Below are 14,949 nucleotides of genomic sequence, written 5' to 3'. Positions count from 1 at the left end.
GGAAGGAAGGGTAAATACAACTACAATAACCCCATTATTCACGTGTTATGTGTTCAAACAGTCAATAATCAATAAGCCCGCAGTTAATTCCAAACAGTTAATAATAAGCTTGTGGTCACGTTCCAACCAGTTAATAATCGATAAGCCTGTGATTACATCCCGATAGATAGGGAAAAAATTTATGACCTGTCCGGAGACAGGGGTTATTACGGTATGTTTCCTCTTAGGCAATGAGTACCCTGGATGTGATCTTCAAGATTCCCCTGTCTGGAGGGGGTGTTATCCTTCCATTGTCGTTCCCACAGGCACTAAGCAGAGAGTTCAGAGTCCACTGGAGAGGTGGCCGAGCACGATCAGCACAGATAGGCCTGAGATGGAGTCCTGGCCCTATGAATTCCTTCTTCACCTGCAAACACCCCCATCTGGTCATTCTCTCTCTCTCTCTCTCCCTCGCAGACTTGGCCCTATCAAGACTGGTCTCACGTGTCTTCTCTCTCTCTCTCGCCGACGCCGTTCATCCAGAGGGTACCCCCTGGATCCTGCCGAGGCTGGACCCGGGCAAAGTCCCTATTCTCCTTCGGCACATTGATTTTCATCAGCTTTATCAGAATCATCATCCTCTCTCACCTGGTTTATCTCAAAAGTCTTCTCATTCTTTTTCCCAAATTTACTCCTGCTCCATTCAGTAAGCTATGCTTATAATTGTGAGGCAAACTGGAGAATTCCTTAAATGCCTTCTTTCTGCTTGATAAGAAAAAAATTTTTAATCTGCTTATCTTCTTGATTAAAGCCTAAAATTCCTATTGGGTCCATGGTACATGTTCTTAACATAATCTATAAGCCTGGCAAATTATTATCTGACCCCAACTCAATAACTTCAGCTCATGTCAAATTCTCTTGTTCTTTGCACATGAGGCACTTGGAATTTCTTTCAGTTCTTTGTATGTTCTTTTAAAATATATATGTATATATATATTTTGGGGGGCTTCCCCGGTGGCTCAGCAGTAAAGAAAACCCCTGCCAATGCCTGCCAAAGCAGGAGACACAAGAGACTTGGATTCAATCACTGGGTCAGAAAGATACCCTGGAGAAGAAAAAGGCAACCCACTCCAGTATTCTTGTCTGGAGAATGCAATGGATAGAGGAGCCTGGTGGGCCACAGTCCATGGGGTCACAGAGTCAGAAACTACTTAGCCAGTAAACAACAACAAATTTATTTATTTATTTTTGGCTGCATCAGGTATTAGTTGCAGCACACAGGATCTTTTGTTGTGGAGAGCAAGGTCTTCATTGTGGTGTGTGGGCTTCTCTATAGTTGCGGCTCACAGGCTTAGTTGCCCTGAAGCATATGGGACAAATGTCTGTGTAGTCAAAGCTATGGTTTTTCCAGTAGTCATGTATGGATGTGAAAGCTGGACCATAAAGAAAGCTGAGTGCTGAAGAATGGATGCTTTTAAATTGTAGTGCTGGAGAAGACTCTTGAGAGTCCCTTGGACTGCAAGATCAAACCAGTCAATAATAAAAGGAAATAAACCCTGAATATTCATTAGAAGGACTGATGCTGAAGCTGAAGCTCCAATACTCTGACCACATTATGTGAGGAGCCGACTCACTGGAAAACACCCTGATCCTGGGAAAAATTGAAGGCCAAAGAAGGGGATGGCAGAGGATGAGATGGTTAGGTAGTATCACTGGCTCAATGGACATGAATCTGAGCAAACTCTGGGAGATAGTGAAGAACAGGGAAGCCTGGCATGCTGCTGTCCATGGGGTTGCAAAGAGTGGGACATGACTTGGTGACCAAACAACAACAACAACATATGGGATCTTAGTTCCCTAACCAGGGATCCAGCCTACATCTCCCGCATTGGAAGGTGGATTCTTTTTTTTTTGGAAGGTGCATTCTTAACCACTGGACCATCAGGGAAGTCTTTGTTCTTTGTCTGTCCTGTGCTCCTTCTTGCAAATAGTGTTCCAACATACTTTTCCATTTGCCTAGAACATCCTCTATGGCTGACGACATCCTCCAGAATATTCAGGAAATAGCCTAAATTGCTGATGCAAAGGGAAGCCTTCCAAGATTCTAAAACATACTGTCTCAAGCTCCTCATGGCAGAAACCTGTATATCTGAAATTACATAAGTATTTGTATAATTGTTTGTTTGATGTCAAGATTCGCCTACAGACTTTATTGGAGCATAAACCCTTGCTGCCCACTATTGTGGAGAAGGAAATGGCAACCCACTCCAGTATTCTTGCTTGGAGAATCCCAGGGATGGAGGAGCCTGGTGGATTGCCGTCTGTGGGGTCGCACAGAGTCGGACACGACTGAAGCGACGCAGCAGCAGCAGCCCACTACTGTGTCTAAAACATGAATGATACAGAGAAGGTACTTCATAGAATGAGACAATAAATGGATGAATGAAAATAGTATAATACTGTCAGCAACTGAGTAAGTTCTACAACTTCCTCAGCAGGAAGAGCAGAGGCTAGAGACATGGGTGTTACTCTTTAAGAGCAAAAAGGGACTGAGGGTTGGAAAACTAGATGCTAGGAGCACACTGGTGTTCACAAGCCACAACTGTGGATTGCCAAAAAGATAAGCATATATCTCAAAGGCAGAAGAGAGAGAATAAAATACGACAAAAGCGCTCACAAGTAACATGATAGATTTTGTGGCTCTGGTCCCGGGGGATGTTGGGGAGGGTTGCCTAGTGCTGTGAATGTATTGGACTTGCTGTTTGTGCCTGTGAAGGAAAAGTATCATGGATCCACTGACCCATATCATGAATCCCAAACAAACAACATCAACAGAGGAGAAAATCACTGAACAGATTGATTCTGTAATTGTGTTAATGGACAGACAAGAGCAATGGCCAAGATTTGATTTCACACTGACATTTCTGCCATTCTTCTGTCCAGTCATTCTCATGGGAACTATGACATTGACCAGCAAGTGAAACATCCAGCTCAGGATACATGGAGTAGTAATATACTTCTGGGATCTGAATTTGAGTTCTGCCCACTTGGAGTTTGGGGGGTTAATACTTAAGGCCTGAAAGCCACCCAAAAGGCAGGTGATGCTGAGAGAAGTTCCCCAGGCCACTCTGTGAAAATAAAAGACAAGTTTACACCCAATGTCACTTAGGAAATACTTCATCTCAAAGGCTGCCAATGTTGGAGGGATTCCTCCACAGATTAGGGTCAAAGTATTGGCTAAAGCAAGATGGTTGATTATTTGCTCAATTGGTCTCAATCCATGCCTCTTAAAAAGAGAGCAGATACAATGACAAAGGAGTGAGACATTCCCCACAGTCCCTATTCCAGCCTGAGCGAGGATCACCGTACCTATTGCCCCATCAACAGAAATCATTCCTTCATTGGCTGGGATATGATGGTTATGCTCAGATACACGGAACCTGGGGAGAAACAGAACACATGTATGAATTTCTTCAAGTCAAGTGAAGTACATTTCCCACCAGAATTTCTTTAACAGTTCCTTTCTGGAAATTCTACTCTAATGTCATGCATAAAAATCCATCCATGAGGAATTCCCTGGCAGTCCAGTGCTTAGGCTCAGGTTCAATCCCTGGTCAGGTTCAAACTGCTCAGGGTACTAAGTTACCAAAAACTTTGCAGCACATGAGGCCAAAAAAGGAAAAAAAAATCTATCCCTAAAGTTTGTTTCTCTTAATCACCCAGTATAACCCTCATAATACTTATAACACCTGAAATCATTTCATTGGATTATCTTATTTCTATCGAAGGAAGACAATTTCCTCCAATAGAAACATGAGAGCTATTAAAGTAGGGATTTGTCTATCTCGTTTTCCACCCATATCTAGGGTCTAGAACAATCTGTCACTAGTAGGCAGTCAATAAATAACTATTACATGAATAAATGAATAAACAAATGAATGGAGTCATTACTATGACTGTGTGTGCTCAGTCATGTTTCATGACTCTTTATGACCCCATAGACTAGCCCATCAGGCTCCTCTGTCCATGGAATTTTCCAGGCAAGAATATTGGAGTGGGTTGCCATTTCCTACTCAAGAGGATCTTCTTGACCCAGGGATTGAACCTGTGTCTTTTGAATTGGCAGATGGGTTCTTTACCGCTGCACTACCTAGGAAGCCCCAGGCACACAGCTATTCAATATTTTTCTAATTTTTTCAATAAAATGGCAGGAAAAAATTATTCCTCTTCAAAACATAGATTATTTTATGTGTTACATTCAAAGAACCAACTGAAATTTCTTAATTTCTTTTTTCTTTCTTCTTTTTTTAAATTTTATTTTTTCTCTCTCTCTTTTTTCTTTACAAACCCCTGCGTCAAGGGCTGACTTTAAATAGGTCACAGACAGGAAACTGCTCTGCTATAAAACTGAAATATTTTAGAAGCAATACACTAGTAATTTATCCAAATATTATACAAATGTGCAAAAATTTTAAAATATACTTTGAATAAGCACTTTAAAATTTAGGAGTAAACTATGTCAATAATGTACTGGAAATATAAAAGTAAAAAAAATTAAATAACATAAGAGAAATCTTGAATGAGCTGAACTAAATTCCATGTTCTTAGATGGGATAATATAATATGTCATCAAGATTTGAAACTTCCTCAAAGGTGTAGATTCAATTCAACATCAATTAACTAAACAAACAAACAAACATATAAAACTAAGTCATTCTTTAAAAATAACAAAAGAAAAATAATGATGATGAAGTGGATTGACCTACCCAATTTCTTAAAATCTAACACAGGAATTAAAGTGTGTGGTATGGGAACTTCCTGGTGGTCTAGTGACTAAAATGCCATGCTCCTAATGCAGGGACCCCAGGTTCAATCAGTGGTCAGGGAACTAAATCCTGCCTGTCACAACTAAAAGATCAAAGGTCCCATGCACCTCAACTAAGACCCAGTGTAGTCAAATAAATAAATACTTAAAAATAAAAAAATTTCAATCTCATACTGCGGTTTTTAAAAAATTGTGTGGTACAAATGAAGAATAGTTAAACATATCAATGCTTCAGAAAGAAGTTTCAGAAAAAAAATTATAAATAGGAAATTCAACAAGCATGTGCTCACTAATGTCCAACTCTTTTTCCACCCCATGAACTTTATAGCCTGCCAGGCTCCTCTGTCCATGGGATTCTCCAAGCAAGAATACTGGAATGGGTTGTCATTGCCTTCTCCAGGGGATCTCTCCAACCCATGGATCGAACTTCTGTCTCCTGCACTGGGGGTGGATTCTTCACCACTGAGCCACCAGGGAAGCCCGATCTTACAGGCAAACAAAATTCAGGGCAAAAAAAAAAAAAAATCAGAAAGAGCAGGAAACAGACACCCACACACACTAGAGGTGTCACTGACAAGAGAGTATTGTAGCTGGTTAGTATTGTAGCTGTAGAGTATTGTAGTTTCCTATTTATAACTCCTGAATGGGCTCTGTATTTGAGCAAAAAGTGTGAAGATGCCTCCCTACAGTTTTATTTAACCTGAGGTTCAGAGGGACTTCATTAAATCATTAAGCTCTTGTGAACACTGACCCTGTGCTAGCCGCTGCCCTGATCTGTCATATTTACTTTCAAGATTCATATGTTCCCCTGGAACACAGAGCTGAAGGCAGGGTTCACATCAGGTGTCTGATTGTAGGACCAATATCACATCTCAGAAATCAAGTCTTGGACCCAAGTTTGCTATTAGGAATGAAGACCCAACTCTGAGGATATTCGCTGGTAAAGATGCCTTCTGTAATTGGATCTGGCACTAATTCCAAGCTGTATTATTTCAGTTTGAAGATCAAAGTCTACAACAATGTAATTTCCTAGGGCACCAGTTGTAGTAAAGATTTGGACAAGGTCTTAAAATCTTCATACAGGGCACTCAAAGAACTTTTCAGTATAAATGAGTTTCCCCAATTCAGTCTCATCCAGACAAGGTCCAGTGGAAACAAGGCCTAAACAGTTATTTAAGATAGTGTGGGGACTTCCCTGGGGTCCAGTGGCTAAGACTCCACCTGACCACAGTGTAGGGCGCCCGGTTCAATCCCTAGTCAGGGAAATAGAGCCCACAGGCCACAGCTAAGAGTTCACATGCTGCAACCAAATAAATACATATTAAAACCAGAATAAGATAGTTTGTGCACTATAATAATTTAATACTTTAATGTTTTATACATTTAATTCATCTTGTTCCTGTGCTTAGGGAATCTCAGACTAAGACACTTTAATCAAAGGACAGAATGAATGAAGACAGAGGTGAAAATTTGGACAGAACTAAAGCAGGGAAAGAAGTGAGATGACTTTGGAGGCAGTGAATAAGAGGAATATTCTCTGCAATAATCAGAAAGCAGCCCTTCACATAGTCTCTCTCAGGGACTCTTGCATGTTCTAATGAAAAGGAATTATTATCCAGACCTTGGGTAGATTCTCATCTCCAAGTACTCACTTCTTTTTTTCTTCCAGGCAGTTTCTAAGTCCAAAATAAAAACTCCACTCACCTAAGTAACTTCTGTTCTGGGATGCTGAATCCAATGATCACTATATTTGTCATGGGAGGGAAAATCTGAATCCTTTTATTATAGGTTTGGTTTTCCTGACCTCATCTCTCTAGAGCTGTAATTATTATGTTATTTCTAACATCAATGACAGTGCCTCCAAGAAAAACAGTAGACATCTTTTTCTTGGCATACTAATTATCCAAATTAATTATGAGTGTTTAAATAGACTATCCCAAGATGCTGTCAGAAGTGACTGGATGTAAACATTTTTTCCACATTCCCTACAGGGATGAGGTCAGATAATTGTGAGTCCTAAAAAGTGAGACCTTAGAGAATAAACTGTGATGCTGTCTATATTCTGAAAATCTCTGAAAAACATATTTCCTAGGAGAGAAGTCTCAGATTGCTAAGACCTTGATGAATTCCACCTATTCAAGATTTGGTAAGAAAGAAAGAAGCCTTCCTCAGGGAGACAGTATAGGGGACATCTAACTAAGGTAGCATGTATTGACAGAGAACCTATTATAAAAGGTACGATAGATTAGATGGGGCTGGTCCAAAGGGAAAGAATCCACCTGCCAATGCAGGGGACACGGGTTCCATCCCTGGTCCAGGAAGATCCCACGTTCCATGGAGCAACTAGGCCCACACCTATTGAGCACCACAACTACCGAGCCCACATGCCACAAGTACTGAGGCCTGCGTGCCTAGAGCAGAAGCCCCACAACAAGAGAAGCCACTGCAATGAGAAGCCCACCCACCACAATTAGAGAGTAGCCCCCATTCACCACAACTAGAGAAAAAGTCTACGTGGCAACAAAGGCCTGACGCAGCCAAAAATACATAAATAAATAATTCAAAGAAAATAATGGTCTATGAGCAACTTGAAAAAATGTTCTACAAGATTAGTCACTAGGGAAACACAAAACCACAGTGAGATATCACTACACAATCACTCAAATTGTTAAAATTTAAGAGACGGATGATGAAGAGCAACCGAACCTCTCATTTATTGCTGGCAAGAATGTCAAATGTTAAAACTACTTCGGAAGACAATTCAACAATTTTTTATCATGTTAAACCTATACTTATCATACAACTCAACAGTTTCACTTCTAAGTATTTATTCAAGAGAAGTGAAAATGTACATCCCCACAAAGACTTATGCATGATGTTCATAGAAGATTTATTCATAATAAAAGTTGGAAACAATCCAGTGAATAGATAAGCCAATTATGGTATATTCACAGAATGGAACACTGTTCAGCAATGCATAGTGATATAGTTCAACAGAATTCTGCTCAAGAATGGACAACTGATGCAATACCAAAGATAAATCTCAAAAGACATTTTGCTGAGTAAATAAGCCAGGCACAAGAGGGTACATACTGTATGATTCCATTTATGTGAAATTCTAGAAAAGTCAATCTGTAGTGACAGAAAGCAGGTTAATGGTTGCCTAATTGCCTGTGACTGGGGAAGGAGGTGGAATTGACTACAAAGGGACATGACAAAACATATTATGCTCATTACCTCAGTCCTGTCCGACCCTTTGTGACCCTATGGACATAGCCTGCCAGTCTCCTCTGTCCGTGGGATTTTCCAAGAATACTGGAGTGGGTTGCCATTTTCTCCTCCCAAGGATCTCCCCAACCTGAGGATCAAACCCCAGTCTCTTGCATCTCCTTCAATGCAGGCGGATTCTTTATCTCTGAGCCACTGGGAAAGCCTAACAGAACATATTGGGGATGGGGAGATGTTGTATATCTTGATTGTAGTGATGGTTGCATAGGTCAAACACACACTGGTCAAAACTCATTGACCTATACACTTACAGTGGTACATTTTATTGTATGTACATTATACCACAGTGAAGTTGATGCTTTTTAAATATTTATTTAGTTGGCTGCACTGGGTCTTGGTTGTGGCACATGGGATCTTCAATCTTCTTTGCAGCATGTGGGATCTAGTTCCCTGACCAGGGACTGAACCTGGGCCCCCTATGTTGGGAGCACAGAGTCTTAACCACTGGACCACCAGAGAAGTCGCACAAGAAAGTTGATTTAAACAGGAAAAAACAGAAGACATTGATGTTTGGATAGGATGGAGTAGTATAAAGCTATCAAGAAAGCTGAGTGCCAAAGAATTGATGCTTTTGATCTGTGGTGTTGGAGAAGACTCTTGAGAGTCCCTTGGACTGCCAGGAGAACCAATCAGTCCATCCTAAAGGAAATCAGTCCTGAATATTCATTGGAAGGACTGATACTGAAGCTGAAACTCCAACACTTGGGCCACCTGATGCGAAGGACTCATCTGAAAAGACCCTAATGCTGGGAATGATTGCAGGCAGGAGGAGAAGGGGACAACAGAGGATGAGATGGTTGGATGGCATCATTGACTCAATGGACAGGAATTTGAGTAAACTCTGGGAGTTGGTGATGGACAGGGAGGCCTGGCACGCTGCAGTCCATGGGGTTCGAAAGAGTTGGACACGACTGAGTGACTGAACTAAACTGAACTGAGTATGAAGCAAGCCAGTGCTTCTGATCAGAACAACTAGAAAAGCCAGATCAATTACTACAATCTTATCTTAAAGATATCAGAGAGCTGTGAAAGCAACAAGGATGAAGGAAATAAAATTCCAGAGAGGGAAGAATTTTCAGGCAAATGCTGAGGATCCTCATGTCTCCCCAGAGTCCTTTGCAAACTCTGGGTATAGTCTAAAGACTGTGAATCTGGGCTTGGTCCAGGCATGGGGCCACTGCTGAGACATAGTGAAGCCAGAGGAACTTTCAGAAGTTGTGTTGAGGGTGGAGGGATCAACCAGAGATTTGAGGAGCTTCAAGAAACTGACTTCCGAGGACTTCCCAGGTGGTCCAGTGGTTAAGAATCCACCTTGCAATGCAGGGGATGTGGGTTCCATCCCTGGTCAGGGAACTAAAATTCCACACGCTGTGAAGCAAATATACCCGCACCGCAACAAAAGATCCTGCAGGACGCAACTAAGACCCATTGCAGCCAAAGAAATAAATAAATACAAAAATAGAAAAGAAACGGACCTCCTACTTAAGACATTTGCTAAATTGAAAACTTGGCTGGGTAGGAGACTAAAAAGCTAAACCAAAACCGCAGAAAACCAGAGCTACAACTCCCATGGTATCCAGGTATTTGATACATAGGAGACAAAGTCCTAGTGGGGGAAAGGCCGTGAGAACAACAGGTAAGATCTGGAAGTTCTTGCCAGTGTGGTAAATTGCCACTGATGAACCACAGTGACTTTCTCCCTTGGGTTATTTGCCAATATGACTCAGAAATGGACTGCAAACTCAGATTTTTGCTCCAGAGCAAAAGTCTGCTGCCACAGTTCAAAACAAAATCCAAGTGGGACCTCCCTAGTGGTGCAGTGGTTAGGGCAACACCCTTCAATGTAGGGGTGCAGTCCAATCCCTGGATGGGGAGCTGGGATCCCACATGCGTCACAGCCAGAAGGCAAAACATGGAACAGAGGCACTATTGTAACAAAATAAAAAAAAAAAACTTTAAAAATAGTCCACATTAAAAAAAATCTTTAAAAAGAAAGAAAAGAAAATCCAAATAGTTGTTGCTGTTCTGTCAGTCAGTCATGTCTGACTCTTTGCAACCCAGATGGACTGTAACCTGCCAGGCTCCTCTGTCCATGGGATATTCCAGGCAAGGATACTGGAGTGGGTTGCCACTTTCTTCTCCAGGTCCATTGTGGCAAACTGCATCTAATTTGGAACGCTGAACACAAGTCAACAGAAATGAGACATCCCCCAAGAGAGGGGTCAAGAGCCAGATCTGTCAGGAGTGGGTGGAGGGGTCACAGTCCTTGTGATGTCCTCTTCCAACCCACAGTTTGGGGGCAGGAAACCCAAATTAGGGATTCAGTTACTCAGCATGAGAAACGCAGAGCTGAGGGGCTTGCCTGGTGGTCCGGTGGTTAAGAATCCACCTTGCAATGCAAGGGACATCTGTTCGATCCCTGGTCCGGGAAGATTCCACATGCTCCAGAGCAACTAAGCTTCTGTGCTGCAGCTACTGGAGCCAGTGTGGTCCAGGGACCGTGCTCTACAACAAGAGAAGCCACTGCAATGAGAAGCCCACACACCACAACGAAGAGTAGCCCCCACTTGCCAAAACTAGAGAAAGCCCAAACACAGAGACAAAGACCCACCACAGCCAAAAAAATAAAATAAATAAAATAAATCTACAAAAAAAAGAAAGAAAAGAAACAGAGCTGATGGGGAGCTCAAATTTAGATAGTCCTATCAGAGAATAAACCCTTTCCTGTGGGTACCTGCGAGTGACCCAGATGGTCGAGCCGGCATGCATAGCGTTGTCCCAGCTCTGGCCCCCACAGAGGGCTGCCCTAAATCTGTAACAGTCCTTGAGTGTGAGTTCTATTTATTGAGCTATACCTGCTTTCATTTCAGCCCAGCTCATGGCAGGTTTTCACTTACAGACACGACCAGGCAATTAGGATCTGTTGATTCAGGATTTTTTTTTAAGCCAGCAGATGTTTTTTCAGCAGCAGCAAAGACACTACAGGGCCAGACAGCCATGTTCCAAACCCAAGTGACAGGCAAGGTTTTCCGAAGCCCTTTTTATCTTGTCAAACTTTGAGTCCAAATTGATCTACTCAAACTGTGCACCTCAAGCCAGAAAATCATCAGCCTCTGAGAGCTGTCAGATATAGGACAAGGACCTACTGTATAGCACAGGTAACTCTGCTCAATATTCTGTAAGAATCTAAATGGGAAAAGAACTTGAAAAAGAATGGATACACATATAACTGAGTCACTTTGCTGTATACCTAAAAATAATACAGTATCATTAATCAATTATATGCGTGCTTGCTCAGTCATGTCTGACTCTTTATGACTCCATGGACTGTAGCCCGCCAGGCTCCTCTGTCTGTGAAATTTTCCAGGTAAAAATACTGGAGCAGGTTGCCATTTCCTTCTCCAGGAGATCTTCCCGAGTCAAGGATTGAACCTGCATCTCACCTCCTGCATTGGCAGGTGGATTCTTTACCATTGTGCCACCTGGGAAGCCCATTAATCAACTATACTACGATATAAAATAAAACTTAAAAAAAATAAGAGTTGTCAGATATACAATTTCACAAGAGCTCCTTAAAAAATGGGCTTCCCTGATAGCTCAGTTGGTAAAGAATCTGCCTGCAATGCGGGAGACCTGGGTTCAATCCCTGGGTTGGGAAGATACCCTGGAGAAGGGAAAGGCCACCCACTCCAGTATTCTGGCCTGGAGAATTCCATGGACAGTCCATCGGGTCCCAGAGAGTTCGACATGACTGAGCGACTTTCACTTTTACTTTCCTTAAAAAACTGAAAATTTCTTTTTTTAATCTCTAAGTGACTTTATTAAGCAATTCATGAATCCAGCAGCAGCAGTATCCCATCTAGCAAATAGATACACACTCACTGAAAATTGCTTGAAACTCTAAAAGTGTATCTTTATATGGAGATTGGCTCTCTTTTTATGTTCTCTCATTTTTTCCCTTGGACTTCAATAGGCAAATGTCATTGTTAAAGATCATCACCTAAAAAAAAAAAAAAAAAGATTATCACCTATTGGGACTTCCCTGGTGGTCCAGTGGTTAAGACACTGCACTCCCACTGCAAGAGGCATGGGTTCAATCCCTGGTCAGGGAACTAAGATCCTGAATGCCAAAATGCGAGGTCAAAAAATGAGATTTAAAAAGAAAAAAGATCACAACCCATGGAAACTTGTTCTGTTTATAGTACTCGAAACAGTTCATCCTAATCCATCCATCAGTGGCAAAAAGCAAGGAATTTGAGTCCCCCTATTTTGCAGCTCTTCCTATAAGGATGATCCCTCTAGAATTTATGAAATTAAAAGCACTTAACATTTTATACCCTGATGCTGGGAAAGATTGAGGGCAAGAGGAGAAGGGGACAACAGAGGATGAGATGGTTGGATGGCATCACCAACTCAATGGACATGGGTTTGGGTGAACTGCGGGAGTTGGTGATGGACAGGGAGGCCTGGCGTGCTGGAGTTCATGGGGTCGCAAAGAGTCGGGTGCGACTGAGCAACTGAACTGAACTGAACTGAATATTTTATATCAATTTTACCATACAGCCATATGCAAGAGTAACAAGATACAAAACAACTAAAAAACACCACCCTTTTTTTCCTCATTGAAATTTCACTCAAACCTCTAGAAGTCAATTTAGCACTTACAAAATTAATATTATAGCTTTCAGGAAAAATCAAGGCTGGTATGCAAGTGGGAAGACAGAATTTAGGAGCCCTTTCTCCTCTTCCTGGAGGAGAAAACAAAAACTAGAACCATCACTCAGCCTACATTTTTCCTCCTCACTTTAGCCAGCATGGCCAAAAGCAGCCAGGGCATCCAGTGAGCCAACTGTCCTGGGAATGATCTATTACTCTCATATTCCATAGGTAACTTTTACCTCGGGCTTCTCTGATGGCTCAGGGGAAAAGAATTCAGTTGCCAATGCAGAAGACATGGGTTCGATCCCTGGGTTGGGAAGATCCCTTGGCAAAGGAAATGGCAACCCATTCCAGTATTCTTGCCTGGAGAATACCATGGACAGAGGAGCCTGGCAGGCTATATAGTCCATTGGGTCACAAAGAGTCTGATACAACTTATCAACTAAACAACAACAACTTTTACCTCTCACAACAGATGGCAACTCAGTGCTATTTCACACCACGAATGATTCCACAATCACCCAGGAACCAAGTTTTCATCATATCCCATCCCTTCATCTTCATTTCCCCTTCCTAAGCAATGCTATTGCTGAAGTTCAGTGAGTTAGAGGTGGGTCTAGTGAATCCCACTTGTGACACCATTTGTATCAGAGGTGTCCAAGAAAACCAGCCCCAGGGTCAATGATTCACTATAAAGACTCAGGATTAAACCTCTAGTCATATTCATGGCTATTAGTTATTCTTATGAAAGGATGCAGAAGAGACAAAGAAAAATCAGCAAAGGGAAAAGTACATGAGCCAAGTCTGAAGGAAACTACACAGAAGCTTATGATAGTCTTCCCCCAACGGAGTTATACAAATACTGCATAATTCCTCCACCAATGAGTTGTGTGATATGAAAGCTCAGTCGTGTCTGACTCTTTGTGATCCCATGGACTATAGAGTCCATGGATTTCTCCAGGCCAGAATACTGGAGTAGGTAGCCTTTCCTTCTCCAGGGGATCTCCCCAACCCAGGGATCAAACCCAGGTGTCCCACATTGCAGGCACATTCTTTACCAGCTAAGCCACAAGGGAAGCCCATGTGATATACTGTACAATAATAAAATGGATGAATTGCTGCTATATTCAGCAACTTGGATGAATATCCCACATATAACGTTGAGCAAAAGACGCCAGCCACAAAAGAGTACATACTGAATGATTTCACTTAAATGAAGGTCAACACTCCAGAAAAATTCATCTGGGTTATTAGAAGACAAGACAGTGTTTACCTCTCAGGAGGAGGTCAGAGGTAGTACTGGAAGAGGCATGAGGGGAAATTTCTGGGATCCTGTTAATGTTTTGTTCCTTGATTGGGTGATGGTATATTCACTTTAGAAAATTCATTAAAATTAAATTAAAATTAAAATTCATTAAAATTCATTTACCAATCATGCATTCTCCTGTATGTTATGCTTGTATTAAACTTTTTCTCCAAGGGACTTCTCTAGCAGTCCACAGGTTAAGACTTCACCCCTAAATGCAGAGGCAGGAGATAAGATCCCACATGCCTCACTGGCCAAAAAACCAAAACAGAAAACAGAAACAATATTGGAACAAATTCAATAGTGACTTTAAAACAAACAACCCATATGTATACATATGGCTGATTCATGTCGATATATGGCAGAAATCAATACAATATTGTAAAGCAATTATTCTCCAATTAAAAATTTTAAAGCTAAGAAAAAGTGTTAAATTTTGAATTTTTTTTATTTCATTATATTTTCATCATGAAACATTTTTTGATATGTTGGTCATGAGTTTTTATTTTTATGAGAAGACTAAAGAATTTACTAAGCTTATTTATAAGTAACTAAATGTGAAAACTACACTATAATTTCTAACATCAAATCTAACTCCTCCAACTCAGAGACCTGTGATAACCTTCACAAGTGTAAATAAGAGGAAGTTCTAAGACTCTGAACTCCCAGCGTAGGGGGCTCAGTTTCGATCATTGTCAGGGGAATGGATCCACATGCCGTAACTAAGAGTTCAATGCGGCGATGAAGACTGGAGATCCTGAGCGAAGCAACTAAGACCTGGTGCAGCCAAATAAATTATTGATTTGTTTTTATAACAAATCCCACTGCCACCAGCAATATGTGAGAGGATCCTTTTCTTAGCGTTCCAAGCAGCATTGACTTTATAAGTCAT

General features: G+C 41.4%; 1 long non-coding RNA gene across 1 annotated transcript in view; it reads right to left on the bottom strand.

Moving 5' to 3' along the window:
• Nucleotides 1-3,371: 3,371 nt before the first annotated feature.
• LOC122420921 overlaps nucleotides 3,372-14,949 on the bottom strand; it is a 59,543-nt gene continuing 47,965 nt past the window's right edge. The window contains exon 4 of the long non-coding RNA XR_006263410.1: nucleotides 3,372-3,419. This is a non-coding gene — a long non-coding RNA (uncharacterized LOC122420921). The remainder of the gene's footprint in view (nucleotides 3,420-14,949) is intronic.

Source organism: Cervus canadensis, chromosome 18 (assembly GCF_019320065.1).
Source record: "Cervus canadensis isolate Bull #8, Minnesota chromosome 18, ASM1932006v1, whole genome shotgun sequence".
Taxonomy (NCBI): domain Eukaryota; kingdom Metazoa; phylum Chordata; class Mammalia; order Artiodactyla; family Cervidae; genus Cervus; species Cervus canadensis.
This window is presented reverse-complemented; position numbering and strand designations above follow the sequence as displayed.